Source organism: Coturnix japonica, chromosome 9 (genome assembly GCF_001577835.2).
Source record: "Coturnix japonica isolate 7356 chromosome 9, Coturnix japonica 2.1, whole genome shotgun sequence".
Lineage (NCBI taxonomy): Eukaryota > Metazoa > Chordata > Aves > Galliformes > Phasianidae > Coturnix > Coturnix japonica.
In genome coordinates this window covers 10,469,545-10,481,582 of record NC_029524.1, presented here as the reverse complement: position 1 = coordinate 10,481,582, position 12,038 = coordinate 10,469,545, and the positions used below count along the sequence as shown (strand labels likewise).

General features: G+C 38.4%; 1 long non-coding RNA gene across 1 annotated transcript; it reads left to right on the top strand.

Moving 5' to 3' along the window:
- Positions 1–4,096: 4,096 nt before the first annotated feature.
- On the top strand, positions 4,097–9,718 carry LOC116653852. Its single transcript, XR_004308416.1, has 3 exons — positions 4,097–4,218; positions 6,841–7,025; positions 8,133–9,718. It is a non-coding gene; the product is annotated as an uncharacterized LOC116653852 (long non-coding RNA).
- The last annotated feature ends 2,320 nt before the right edge of the window (positions 9,719–12,038 follow it).

Here is a 12,038-nt window from a genome sequence, read left to right as displayed (position 1 = left end):
GCATGGTGTGATGTTTGCAAATGACTGTTTTGTGTATTGTGCTTTGCCAAGCTCATTTTGTACAATCTTCAGTGTGTTGCAGGCTGGAAGTGCTTGGTCATTATTTTTATCTCAGGGAGTCTGTTGATTTTATGATCTGCATTCCCCTTATGAACTCTCCAAGTCTAATTTCTTTGCTTACCTTCAACTGAGGCATTTCATAGTTATACAAATATGTGTTTATCTCTTTCTCTGCTTGAGGCTGTTCTAAACTGCCAGGATCTCATGAAGGGCTAATTTCAGTAATGCGTAACACTGTGAATGCATCTGCAAAGGTGGCAAGGGATGGAATGTAGAAAGCTTTCTATAATGCTTTGGAAATGGAGCATCGGTGAAGAACAGTGGCAATAATGTCAAAAACAAACAAACAAATAAATATTGTCATAGCAAAAATATCTCCGACAGATTCAGTATAAATTTTATACACAAAGCTCACTGTTCCCCTGGCATGAAAAGCTGCCTATTTTCAGGACTCGCTCTGCATATGTAATTTATAACAAAATTCACAGCCTAAATTGCTTTCCTGGGCCTTTTTCTTCTGATCTCAGCTTGCACAGTGATCACCTTTGTGGATCCTCTTTGCAGTTGTCCATTTCATTGATTTTGTTTTACTGTTTTCCAGAAGTCAAGGACTTTTAATTTCAGGTGCTGTTAAATGTGTTTGCTTGAGCTCACCATCTGGCAGTTGGTTTGCCTGCCATTGTCTTCATGAAAAAACAGTTTGTCAAGAATGAAAATAAAAAGAGAGAATTTGGTGCGTTGCAGATAGTTTTTCTCCTTGTGAACAACTGGTGAGACAGACAATTTGGTTTTGTTTAGGTTGTTTTGGAACTATCTCCAAGTACCATTTAGGTGTCTTACTTATTTTTTGCAACCAGTTTAGACCAGTAAATAATCCTCTAACCTCAATCAGGCAATTATAATAAGTGGGTAGTTTTTGACTTCAGGTTACTAGATGATGGCTTAGATTAAAAACAAAGTGCTTCTAGCTAGTTTTCTCTCTTCCATGCCTACTTTGTAAGAGTGCTTAACAAATAGCAAAGAATTAAATAGTAGAAATGCTGTAACTTAGCCTTGATGCACCAGAAGGAGCTCTGGACTTATTTATTAAGTAAAACCAAAGTTGGTACCTTTCTTCACCCTAGAACCTTTACTACTTTATATTTTTGTTATATTTTGTTATCTGTGAAGCAGTGGTGAATAGAACTGCTATAGTCTGTAATGTTTGTAATCTAGAATTTTGATGTGCATTTTAAATGTGTATATGCACGTAAATTCTAAATTTGTGGCACAGTTTGAGCACAGAGATTTGTATGTACATAAGGAAAGAGGTGGGTTGTCACATATCTTTCATTTTAAAATTCTTTGTCTGTCCAAAAAGAAATAAGAATGATCCCATGCTAAAGCAATAGGATAGTGAAATTATGTGAATATTTGAAACTTCAGCATGCTTTCATGCAACAGTAAATGCTCACTAAAATGATTATGAAAGTAAGATCAATAAATTTGATGTGAAGTCTCCTGATAAGAATAACTGTAAGAGCACACCTCTAGCTGTAGGATAGCTGCAGTTGGGGAAGAATGTCTCCCCATGTACAGCTTATGATGGCCTTAATAAATACAGATATAATAAAATTAGATCCTTTAAAATCAGGGATAAGTGCAAAACTGAAATGTCACTGTGTGGCTTTTAGCCAACCTATTAGAAATGTGAAAGGGACATTTTAAAATTTCATCTTGGCATTTCCACTCTGATTCCAATCAAAAACTTGAAGATAGAAGAATGTTGGTTTTGGTTTTCATCCCAGATGATTTGAAATATTAAAAAAAAAACACAACTACAAGTCGGCAGTCTGGGATTGCTGTAGTCCAGGTAAAACAGCAGGAGCTATTGTAATACAGTGAGAACGTTTCAATAAATCTGAAACTGTTACAGCAGCAGTGGGGTACTTTCAACGTAATTCCTATTTCTTCTGGAACAATTTTGTAATTTGAAGTATTTATTTATAAAGTAATGGGCAGCAAAAGAAGTAAAAGTGGCACTGTTTTCAGTTCTTAACTCATAATTTAGTTCAATTCAGGATTGAACTGCTACATGAGAAGCACAGGATAATAACAGACTTAGCGAAGAGTACAGAATATCTTGTGTTTCTAATTGCATCCATCTTGTAAATGAACAGAATCTCTAATTGAGAAAAAACTTATTATGGGAATCAGTAGCAACTAAAAGCCGTCTTATGAGCATTAAATAGAATAGATGATATTTTTCACAAATCAAATTTGCTCTCTCATTTAGGTAATCCATCAGCAGAGCTTTTTGGAGCTACAGATGTATTGTATTTTCTTCCACTAAGGATCTCTTCTATAACATTTTTCTATGCAGAACTCTTGGCATACAGTATGGTAAAAGTCAGTGTAATTTAGTCAGTTTCCAACAGATTGCATAATGCTTTGTTACAATAAATTTGGGACAGGTAATGGCAAAGATTGTATCTTGGAGTAAATACAATTCTAGATCAAACTCTGCTGAATGAATTACAAAATAATACTGTGAGAAGGGGTTGAAAGCTTCGAGGTGATGAATCTCTTTTGAGAAATATCAGACAACAGCTTGGATCTTAGTCAGACAGTGTAGAGTTCAGGAAAACCCTAACAGATAACATCTTGTAACTACTGAAAATATGTGCTGAACAATAATGCCATTTATTTTGAAATTCATCCTAAACAGCATTTGTTTTTATTCTGGTGAGACAAAGGTAGGGGATGGATGTTGAGACAATGCAAACTATACGAAACACAGAATCAGAATATTATTTACTGCATGCAAATATCTTGTGTCAAATTTCACCAAGTAGAAAGAGAATTTAAAAGAAAAGGTTGCAAATTTGAATCTGCCTTTGGTTGTACTCTGTGATGTTGAAAGGCTTAGAGGAGAGTAGGCCAAGGCATTGGGATTCTCCTCCCAGTTTAGTAAAACCTAACACCAGCATTTCCTTCCTGTATTTAAAAGTATTTGAAATGCTTTGTGGGGTCACTCTCAGGGCATATTGGTCTTCAATTTAATTGCCTTGTGTCATGAATAATGGCTCTACGAGTGGTGTTTCTTGATAGGTAGACTGGATAAATCTACCCCATCAAGTTAGCTAATTATACAATATGCTTATCCAGTTTCAGCACTTTGCAAAAGAACGGAACTGTCTTATCTGCCCTGTCACCCTTCTGTATGCTACAGCCATTAAATAAATTTGGATTCAAATGTGACTGAAAAGTTTTTATAATGGAAAAGCTTGTGAAAGAGGAGCTCATTGACTGCCATACACAGCTGAATTCTGCTTTCACAACAACCCCATATATTCACTTCCTTCAGCAAATCAGCACGAATTCTGAGAGAGTCAAAACTTGCCTGTAATTTGCTTTGCTCCTACAGTCCAAGGATGCAGTTATTCTGGCAGCACAGAGCACGTCCTTACACATGGAAATGGAGCAGTGAGCGCAGCTACTTCACAATAGCTCCCCTTGTGGACAAAGTGTTTTGGAATAAAGGATACTTTAGTCTGGAATAATTAGTGCACTGATTATTCTAGAGCAGAATAAGTGTGCTAATTATTCCTACAGTGTCCACACAGGGACAAACAGAAGGCTATTGAAGAATAGCTTATTCTGCAACAGCTATTTTGGTCCATTTCCTCGTATGGGCAAATCCTACTGCTGTTGTCAGCAGGTAATGAGCATATAGATGGAGAATGTGGATGGATTGCATTAATGATCTCTTCCCATTAGTGCCTCTTTGTGCTTCACTTTTGTTCACTTGTGGAGCTAATTGCTTAAAACCCTCTCTTAAGTCAGACGCATTTCTAATCCTAACTTCTCAGTTCTTAGAGAGACCCTCCAAACTCCTCTGCAGGTGACCCACCCCCAGCCAGCTGAGCAAAGCATTGAACATACCTTACCATATCAGTAAAATAGTTGATTTTCAATTGAACATGTTTGTTTTCTTCTCCTAGGTGTGAAATTTTATACAGCACTAAAACCTTTTTATACATTTTCCTCAGGATAACTTTGGAAAAATAATTTTGTGCTGGCTTGAAAAGTTCCTGGAAAATTCACTTGTGTGATTGTTGTTTTGAGAAGACTGAAGATCCATCTATACAGAGAGATGCAGGAACTACTGGATGAAGGGTAAGAGCAGGTTTTGTTAAGCACTAGGTTATATTTCTTCCTTATAATAAAGTAATTCTTTGATATTCAGGAGGCACTTCGTATTTTTAGTTCTAAGCTCAGTATATTTTCACCAAGGTCACAAAACCATCAGTACTGACACTAATATCACCTACTTGGCTCCAGCCTGGTGAAACTTAGTTCTGCATGTGTGCCACAAGTTGATACAACGTGGCAATACAAAGACTTTAATGTAGCAGCAGTCAAATATTTTATGGAGAAAGAGTTTAACCTTTTAAAAGTATGGAAGTTGTAGCTCAAGAGATGGTTCAGAAACAGAGAGGGTTGTGCTATAGTGACTGAGGTCTGTTTGTAATCTACCCTAAATGGGGTAATGTTTATTTCATTGCAAAAAGCTCCTAGTTACCTACTGACTACTATTAAGGCCTGTGATAGAATTGTCTAAAAGATAGCGCGCTATCTGTTCCTTTAGACAGTGTGACTTTTAAAAGCAAGTTTTCCTCAGTGAATAAATTTCCTATCTAGCCTGACTACTGCATTCCCAATTAAAATCAAGTTTCACTGTGCATAACCTTCATTTCCTAAGAGCACGTCATAGAACTGTAATTTAGGAGATACTGGCTTGCAAACGTGAATTAGAAATGTGCTCAAACTATGATTCCACCAGTGCTTTCTCATCACAAGTGAAGAGCAGCCTCTCAAACAAGATTATATTTAGAAATCTGTTTTCATAAATGAGAGATGGAAATACTAAGAGTATGGGGTTTTGTCTGCTTGTCCTTCCTCTGTTACTGTGCAGTTCCGTTTCTCTTTCCTTTTTGCAGTACCAGTGGAATGGGATACAGATGGGACCATAACTAGAATAATTCTAAAAAATACTATTTTGGTGCCAAATGCTGGAAAAAATACCTTGTTTTTCTTCGTGTAGAGGCAGAGAAATGAGCTCTTTCATTCAACAGGAATTCAGACAATAGAAAACTATTATTTTCTTACTCTGATCATCTGTATATAACACAGAAATACCACCTCAATATAATGTCTCAAGGATACATTGCCACTTTGTCATTAAAAACCTGATGTATTATACACGTTTGCAGCTGCAGAACTGCTCAAAGTTTGTCCATTGAGTCTCCAGCTGAAATAACATTCTGAAACATAGTGAACCAATGGATTCTCCGGTGAACTGTCTCCTTTGATTTGCAAGGGTAAACAGAGATCCAAACAACTGGGAGTTGGCCTGGATTTTATCCAGGCAACCTAGGAAACTGCCTTGATCTTTTGTACTGTTTCCCTCCAAAGAATGATCACTTTCTATATTTTTGGCCACAACACTCACTGAAACCCACTCTAGTCATGTGTTTAGGTTTAGACTTTCTCTGCAAAACCTGACTGAGTTATGTGAACAAGTTTTGCATTTCCCAATGCAGTCACTTTTATCAAATTTTAAAGGGTAGGAATCATCCCTGTGTTTAGGGCAGCACAGACAGTAAAGGGAGATAGTTGTACTCTTTCCTTGTTGGTGTTTGCCATGTGATGTTTCATCTCTTAAAGCCTACTAGATGATATATCCAAGTATTTAAATTTGTTTAAAACCCCTGCAATTAAAGTGCAGAAATATTTATACTTTTTTCCCCATCTGGAATATTAATTAAGATCACAGAACAGAATATCTGACTATGCAGTATTCATAGATCTGAAGCTACCTTCATACACGCCAAGTAGTGTTGTAACCCTGCCAAGCCATCATGGGAATGTTTCCCTGCCCCACTCTCTTGGTAACATTATTATACTGTCAGGCCTTAGGGTGCCACACTCCTACTCCATTGTGCCACAGAGCTCAGCAGCACTATTTTGTTTTTCATGAGTTTTAACTTGGAGAGAGGAAAGTTGAAGAAAAGAAACAAAAGTGACTTAGAGCATCATTAGCCTTGTGGGAAACATCTTACCAAGGAGCTGTTAATGATTCAAATATCTTTACCTAACTAATGATCTGCTGAGTCTAGACCTACAGATGAGAGAGGGTTTTGGTTAGTATTTTTTTGCAAAACTGATTTTTTTTGTTTGAAGTGTGAAAGTCCTTGGTCTGCTGCTTTCCTGTGGGCATTCCAGTGGTGTCTTTCTTTCTAATTTATGATTTACATGGAAATATGTTGTTGACAGAGTTAAACAGCTCTTCTTCCTGATGAAGGGAAAATCTATTCTGGATTGAGCAGAGACAAATGACATTACATGGCTCAGGTAGTATGGACCCGACCTTCTCATGTAGCTTGGGTAACAGTCCCAGAGTTGCTTGGGTCTACAAATGTAAAGCTTAGAAGGGGCAGGCATTCATAAATGATTAGCATCGTATCTTCACATAAATTCTCGAGATCTTTGTGAACAAAAGGTCATAAAATATGTGTGTACATTGGTGACTGTCATCATTCTACCTGAACAAATGCAGACATATTTGAGTTGGCAGTTTTGTTTGTTGGTTTTTCTTTTTCTAAATGGTCTTAGTAGATGTCATTACCTACCTGAGCCCAGAATTTAGACAAATTTTTTCATGACTATAATATTTTGTGTTAAATAATGAGAGTAGATTGAACCCATCCAGCCTTTGAAATTTGTTGCATCTTTCAGGAAATGGATATGCCCTGTGGAAGCATGAGTGGCATGAGGGTGACTTAGACTCTGTGCAAGTCTGACAGTGCTGTAGGGGGGAGGAACTGGGGCTCCCAGCTCTCCCCCCTGCACCCTACTGGTTGAATTGCAAATGGAGTACAGCCAGGAAGACCACCTGCAAACATGGAGTTCAAAGAGTACAGGTGAGCGAGGGTCACCAACACAAACTCCTCTGGACACAGGCATGGGATTTTACACACTTGGAGAGTGTTTGTGTGGATTCTATTGGAATTTACCATTAAGCAAGGTGAGGCAGGAAGGCTGAAAAAATCTCATCCCTCACAAAACAGTGTGAATCACTGAGCTGTTCTTAATTTCCCTGGTTTAAAATATCTAAGTTTTGGAGTGAGATTTGGGTTGTTTAAATTCATAGATGTGGATCAGATCTGTGAATGATGCTCTCTGTGTTTAGTCGCTTTTTGCCGGTACTTTTAAGGGTGGCACATTTTGCTTATTATCTGAAGGGCCAAATCCTGCTTCAAATTGCACAGGCTTAGACTTAGAAATATTCTACTGAAGTCAACATACTTCCTTCAGATTTATATGGGTGCAGACAAGCTGAAGTCAGCTTGTAAATAACCTGTGATATATTCTGAGGATTTCAATGGTATCAGTAGTCTACATTTACACTAAGAACCCAGGAGCTTGTCCTTGGCCAGGTCCCAGCTCCTCACTGGAGCAAGACCTTGGCATCCACTGGTCTTTCTCCCCTCCTTTTCCTTGGAAGGGAAAGCTGGGGAATGTGTGCTGGACAGAGCTGAGGCACATTTTGACAGCTGCTTGGTTTGATGAAGGAACAGTGAAGACCTCAGGGCACACAATGGCACATGCTCAGGAGTGCAGTCATAAAATGAAAGTTTGTGATAAAACTGTGTGTAGTATAAGGCCTGTGGAGCACAGAGAAGCTATGTTTTCTTTCAGGCCTCTACAGCACATGCAGTATGGACATCAGGTCCACAAAACTGAAGGTGGAAGGGCTTTAGCCACCCAGACTCTGCCCTTCCCTTCTGAGCTTCACAGGGCAACAACAACTTCATGATGATTGGTTGTTTTCTGCAGAAGATTCCACATCCCTCACCTGCTGTCTCTTTACTTAGAGTATGAGCAGTGCCTTTTGATATAACTGAGTCAGGATGTGTAGCCTGTGTATAATTATGGACAAAAGTTAGTGAATAGACATTTATAAAGTAATGAATTTGTTTAACTCATTGTGGAGTTCTCAGTGTATAAGCATTAAAGTGTGTTTCTAGGTTACCTAAATGGCCCTGGAGTGAGCTGACTTATTGTACAGGATCACAAAACATGCAGGAACATGAAGAGATCTTGCCAAGTTGTGTAAAGAGAGAAATGGATAGGTAATGATGAAATACAAGGAAACAGTTTGGCTGTGATGCCGCATGAGGATGCTCCGTCTTGCCTGGAAAATAAAGGTGACACAATGCCCATTTTTTTCTTCGGTGTTTGGAAAATGGCTGTCTGTAATTTCAAGTGATCATCCTAGTGATGTCATGTCTTGATTTCTTTCCCTACCTCTTACATTCTCCCTAAAGTATCATCTGTGTAACTACTTTAATGTGTTTCAGTTGCTCAGTGTTAAATAGCCTTCCAATGATAAGACTTTTAGCATTGTTACTCATGTACATCATTTCCCCTGATTTAAGATGTTCGCTGACTCCTCAGTGATGCAGGGTAAGCGGAGATCTGACTGGGCTTCACACTGTCCTAAGTGAAAATTCTTCTCATTGAGTGTGATGACCAAAATTTTGAGATTGGGATTCTGACATTATATTCTGTAGATGTGATTGAAAATTTGCTGAATTTTTGGCAAACTATTTGCTAGTTACAATATAGGGTAATTCTGTTTTTGAAAGTGAACACAATGCTGCACTAACTTGGGGAAGTAGCTTGCTCTCTCGCTTTCATGCTCTTTAGGGAACTGGCATGTTTGTAGTGTGACTGTAAATAACCTGTCTTCAGATGACAGGTTCTGGTTCTTATTCTTCTGAAGTTCACGTTTTCTTGTCTCTGAGGGGTCACCTGAAATACCTGGGAGATGTGGTTGCTTCACTGGAAAGGGAGACTTCCATAAATGTTAGAAAAGAGAAGACATTTATTGTATTTATCTAATAAATAGTTCTCTCTTGTGCGTAAGATAAAGCTTTGTAAATGTAGGGAATGCATAATTCCCATAACAAAATGTCCCAATTATTTTGGCATGGTCAAGGTGTATTTTATGAAGGTGGGTGTTGTTCCAGTTCTTACTCTGTTTGGTTTAATTCCAGGAGACACACAGTCTGTGTCTTTTTGAATTTCAGTGTTACTCTTTCCTTTTCATAGCCAACTTTTTTTCCCTTTCTGAAATGTGTAGCTTGGAAACGAGGTCCTTTTAATGAAGCTTTTGAGTCTCACAAAATATGATTAATCTGATTAGTGGTTCAGACTCTTTTTATGCTTACATTAACTAACACAAAGAGCCCCCCTACAGGTTAAAGTTTAAATGTGGATTACCAGATAAAGCTAGTCCTGACGAGGTTTCTATGGTGCAAGGAAAAATTGAATTTGCCTTTCACCTCATTTCAGCCTTTGTCATCCTGGTTTTTGCCCCTCTCTCTCATTCACAGTGAGGATATTAATTTTGCAGTAAAATCTTTAAGCAATTATGCAGATAGCTTGGAAAAAGCAACACACAAACACAATAAGAAAAGCTTAACTGAAAAATGGACCCCAGATATTCATTAAAACCAGATGGCAACATTCCTAGCAGCATAACTTTAGATGTTTGGACTAAATTTGTATTAGTGTGCCAAAATCAGATGACAAAAATGAACCACTGTCATATGATTGTACGTATATACCATGTGTTATATTTATGAAGTAGTGAAGTATATAGTAACTAGTCCATGACTGTCTTTTTGATACACAGCTAAGAAAGGCTATCCTTTCACACAAAAACACATCCATCTTTAGATAGCATTCCTCTGTGGGAGGCTTGCCTTCAATTTAACAGATAATGAACTTCTTCAGATGAATCAGAAAATTGATAGTGAAATGAAGTTTAGTATTTTTCAGCATCTACTCATACAAGGATGTTTACAGTTTTAAAATGTAGTTTATTAAAATTGCTCATTTTTTAATTTCTCATCAGTCTAGAAACTAGCTAATTTTTATCCCTAATCACTTAATTTTTTTAGATTATTTTTTGTTACTGCTCTTTTTGAAATGGCTATAGGAAATTGGAGAGAAATAGCACCTGCAAATAGCACTTAATTAAAAGCATGATTGTGTTCAGGGGCTTCCTATATATTTCTCTCTCTGAACAATGAAGATGGAAAAGATTTTTTTATTATTTTTTTTTCATGCTCCATATGATCCAATAAAACACAGCTAGCACAGCACACCAACTAGGGTAGACTACAGTCTCCCCTCAGTGAACACACATAATTCCCATTACTGCTAATGGGAGATGCAGGTCCCTACACAGAGGCAAAAGGGATCTTATGTATATGCCATAAATATGAAAATATCTGTCAAGGAAAGAGATGTTTAGTTGTGACAAATTGCCACAACTAAAGGAGGTATGTTTTTTTTTTTTTTTTTTTTTTTTCCCCCCCCCCCCCCCCCCCTTAATTATAGTAATTATTTTTCTCACATTAGAATAGTCCCCTACATTTGCAGGGCACTGTGTGCAACATAAATAACCTATATTGACTGCTGAATGGAACATACTATGTAAAGATGACAAAGAAGCACAATGTGAAGCACTGGTGCATCAACTGGAGGAATAAGTTGTGATTCAAGGAAGTGAAGGGTGAGAGACCTGGCTGGGGACAGGGGGCAGTGTGAGCCCAGATGAAGAGCCCTGACCTGGTAGAAGTGAGGTGAGGGGCTTGGGGAGAGTCAAGGGGGAACTGAAAGCAGGGGCGGGGGGGTCTGCCTGCCCTGCTGGAGTTACGGTGTGGGCTGTGAATGCCATCGCTAATGAGAATTAGCAGAGGGATCAGAATAAGCAATGTGTCTGCAGTGCAGGGAGAAGGTGAGCTCTTTAGCAGCTGAAAGAGAGAAAGCAACAGTACACAAGGTGACAGATGAAAGAGCTTTAGCTAAAGCAGATGGAAAATCAAGCAACTATTATAGAGGGCAGCTTATCTAGGAGCTGGAGGAAAGTCACTTTTCTGTGGCAGACAGGGACACCAGTGTTCACCCCCAAGCCATATATATGTGTTCACATACTTTGGCCTTCCCCTGTTGTTGACTTTCACCATACCCAAGAGAACATAATTTTTACCCTATTTTGGAAACGGGCTTTTAATGATCATGCATCTCTGCATGATTTTTATCTCTGTGTCAGGCTATGCTCTATTGTGGATCCAATGGCCAAGTTGTTCTGTTGAAACTGGTAGCAATGGAAGATGTGCTGCTGTTCTCACTGTAGGAAAGGCTCCTTAGGTACTGGCAGTCTTTTCAGAACAGAGAATATCCCACCTAGGGCATCAGGTTCAGCTGGGGCTTTGTACCTCCTTAGATCCCAGGGAATCTTGACTGCAAGTGCAAAGCCAGAGGAGAGCAGGTATCTTTCATTCTGCTGCTCATGGAAGTGCTCACATTGTAATTGAAATTTAATCTCAGTTCATTAAATGTTTATGAACCTGAAGCAATTGCAGAAAGTTTCAGCCAGTTGCACTGCAATTTCGTTTGCATGGTTATTTTGAGAAAAGAACACTGAATATTGCAAAAAAAATACTTTATTATTATTTGTATTTTTTTGAATTTTGAGTTGGTCTCCAGTAGGTTACTGGAATCTTTTAGGTTTATCTTAATCCAGGATTTAAGAGCAACTCTTAGGACTTTGAGAAAACTGTTTTCTGAAAAGGAGTAGCTACAAGCATTCAGCCCTTGTGTTATCGCACACTGTTGATTCACTTGAAAAATAACTGATGGCAATAACCAGTGGCAGACCTCCCAGATTGTCAGCTGAGGGCTTCGTTATGTATTCTTTCCCCCAGAAGAATTACCCAAGAGAAAGCAAGGGGGAGCGCAATTGCCTAAGTGCTGCTCTAGAGGCAGTGGAATGTGTTTAATTCAGCAGAAGCTGAAGGCAGTTAGAAAGCTACATGTTCATTTCCATAAGGGAAAAAAAACCAGCAGACTGAGATACT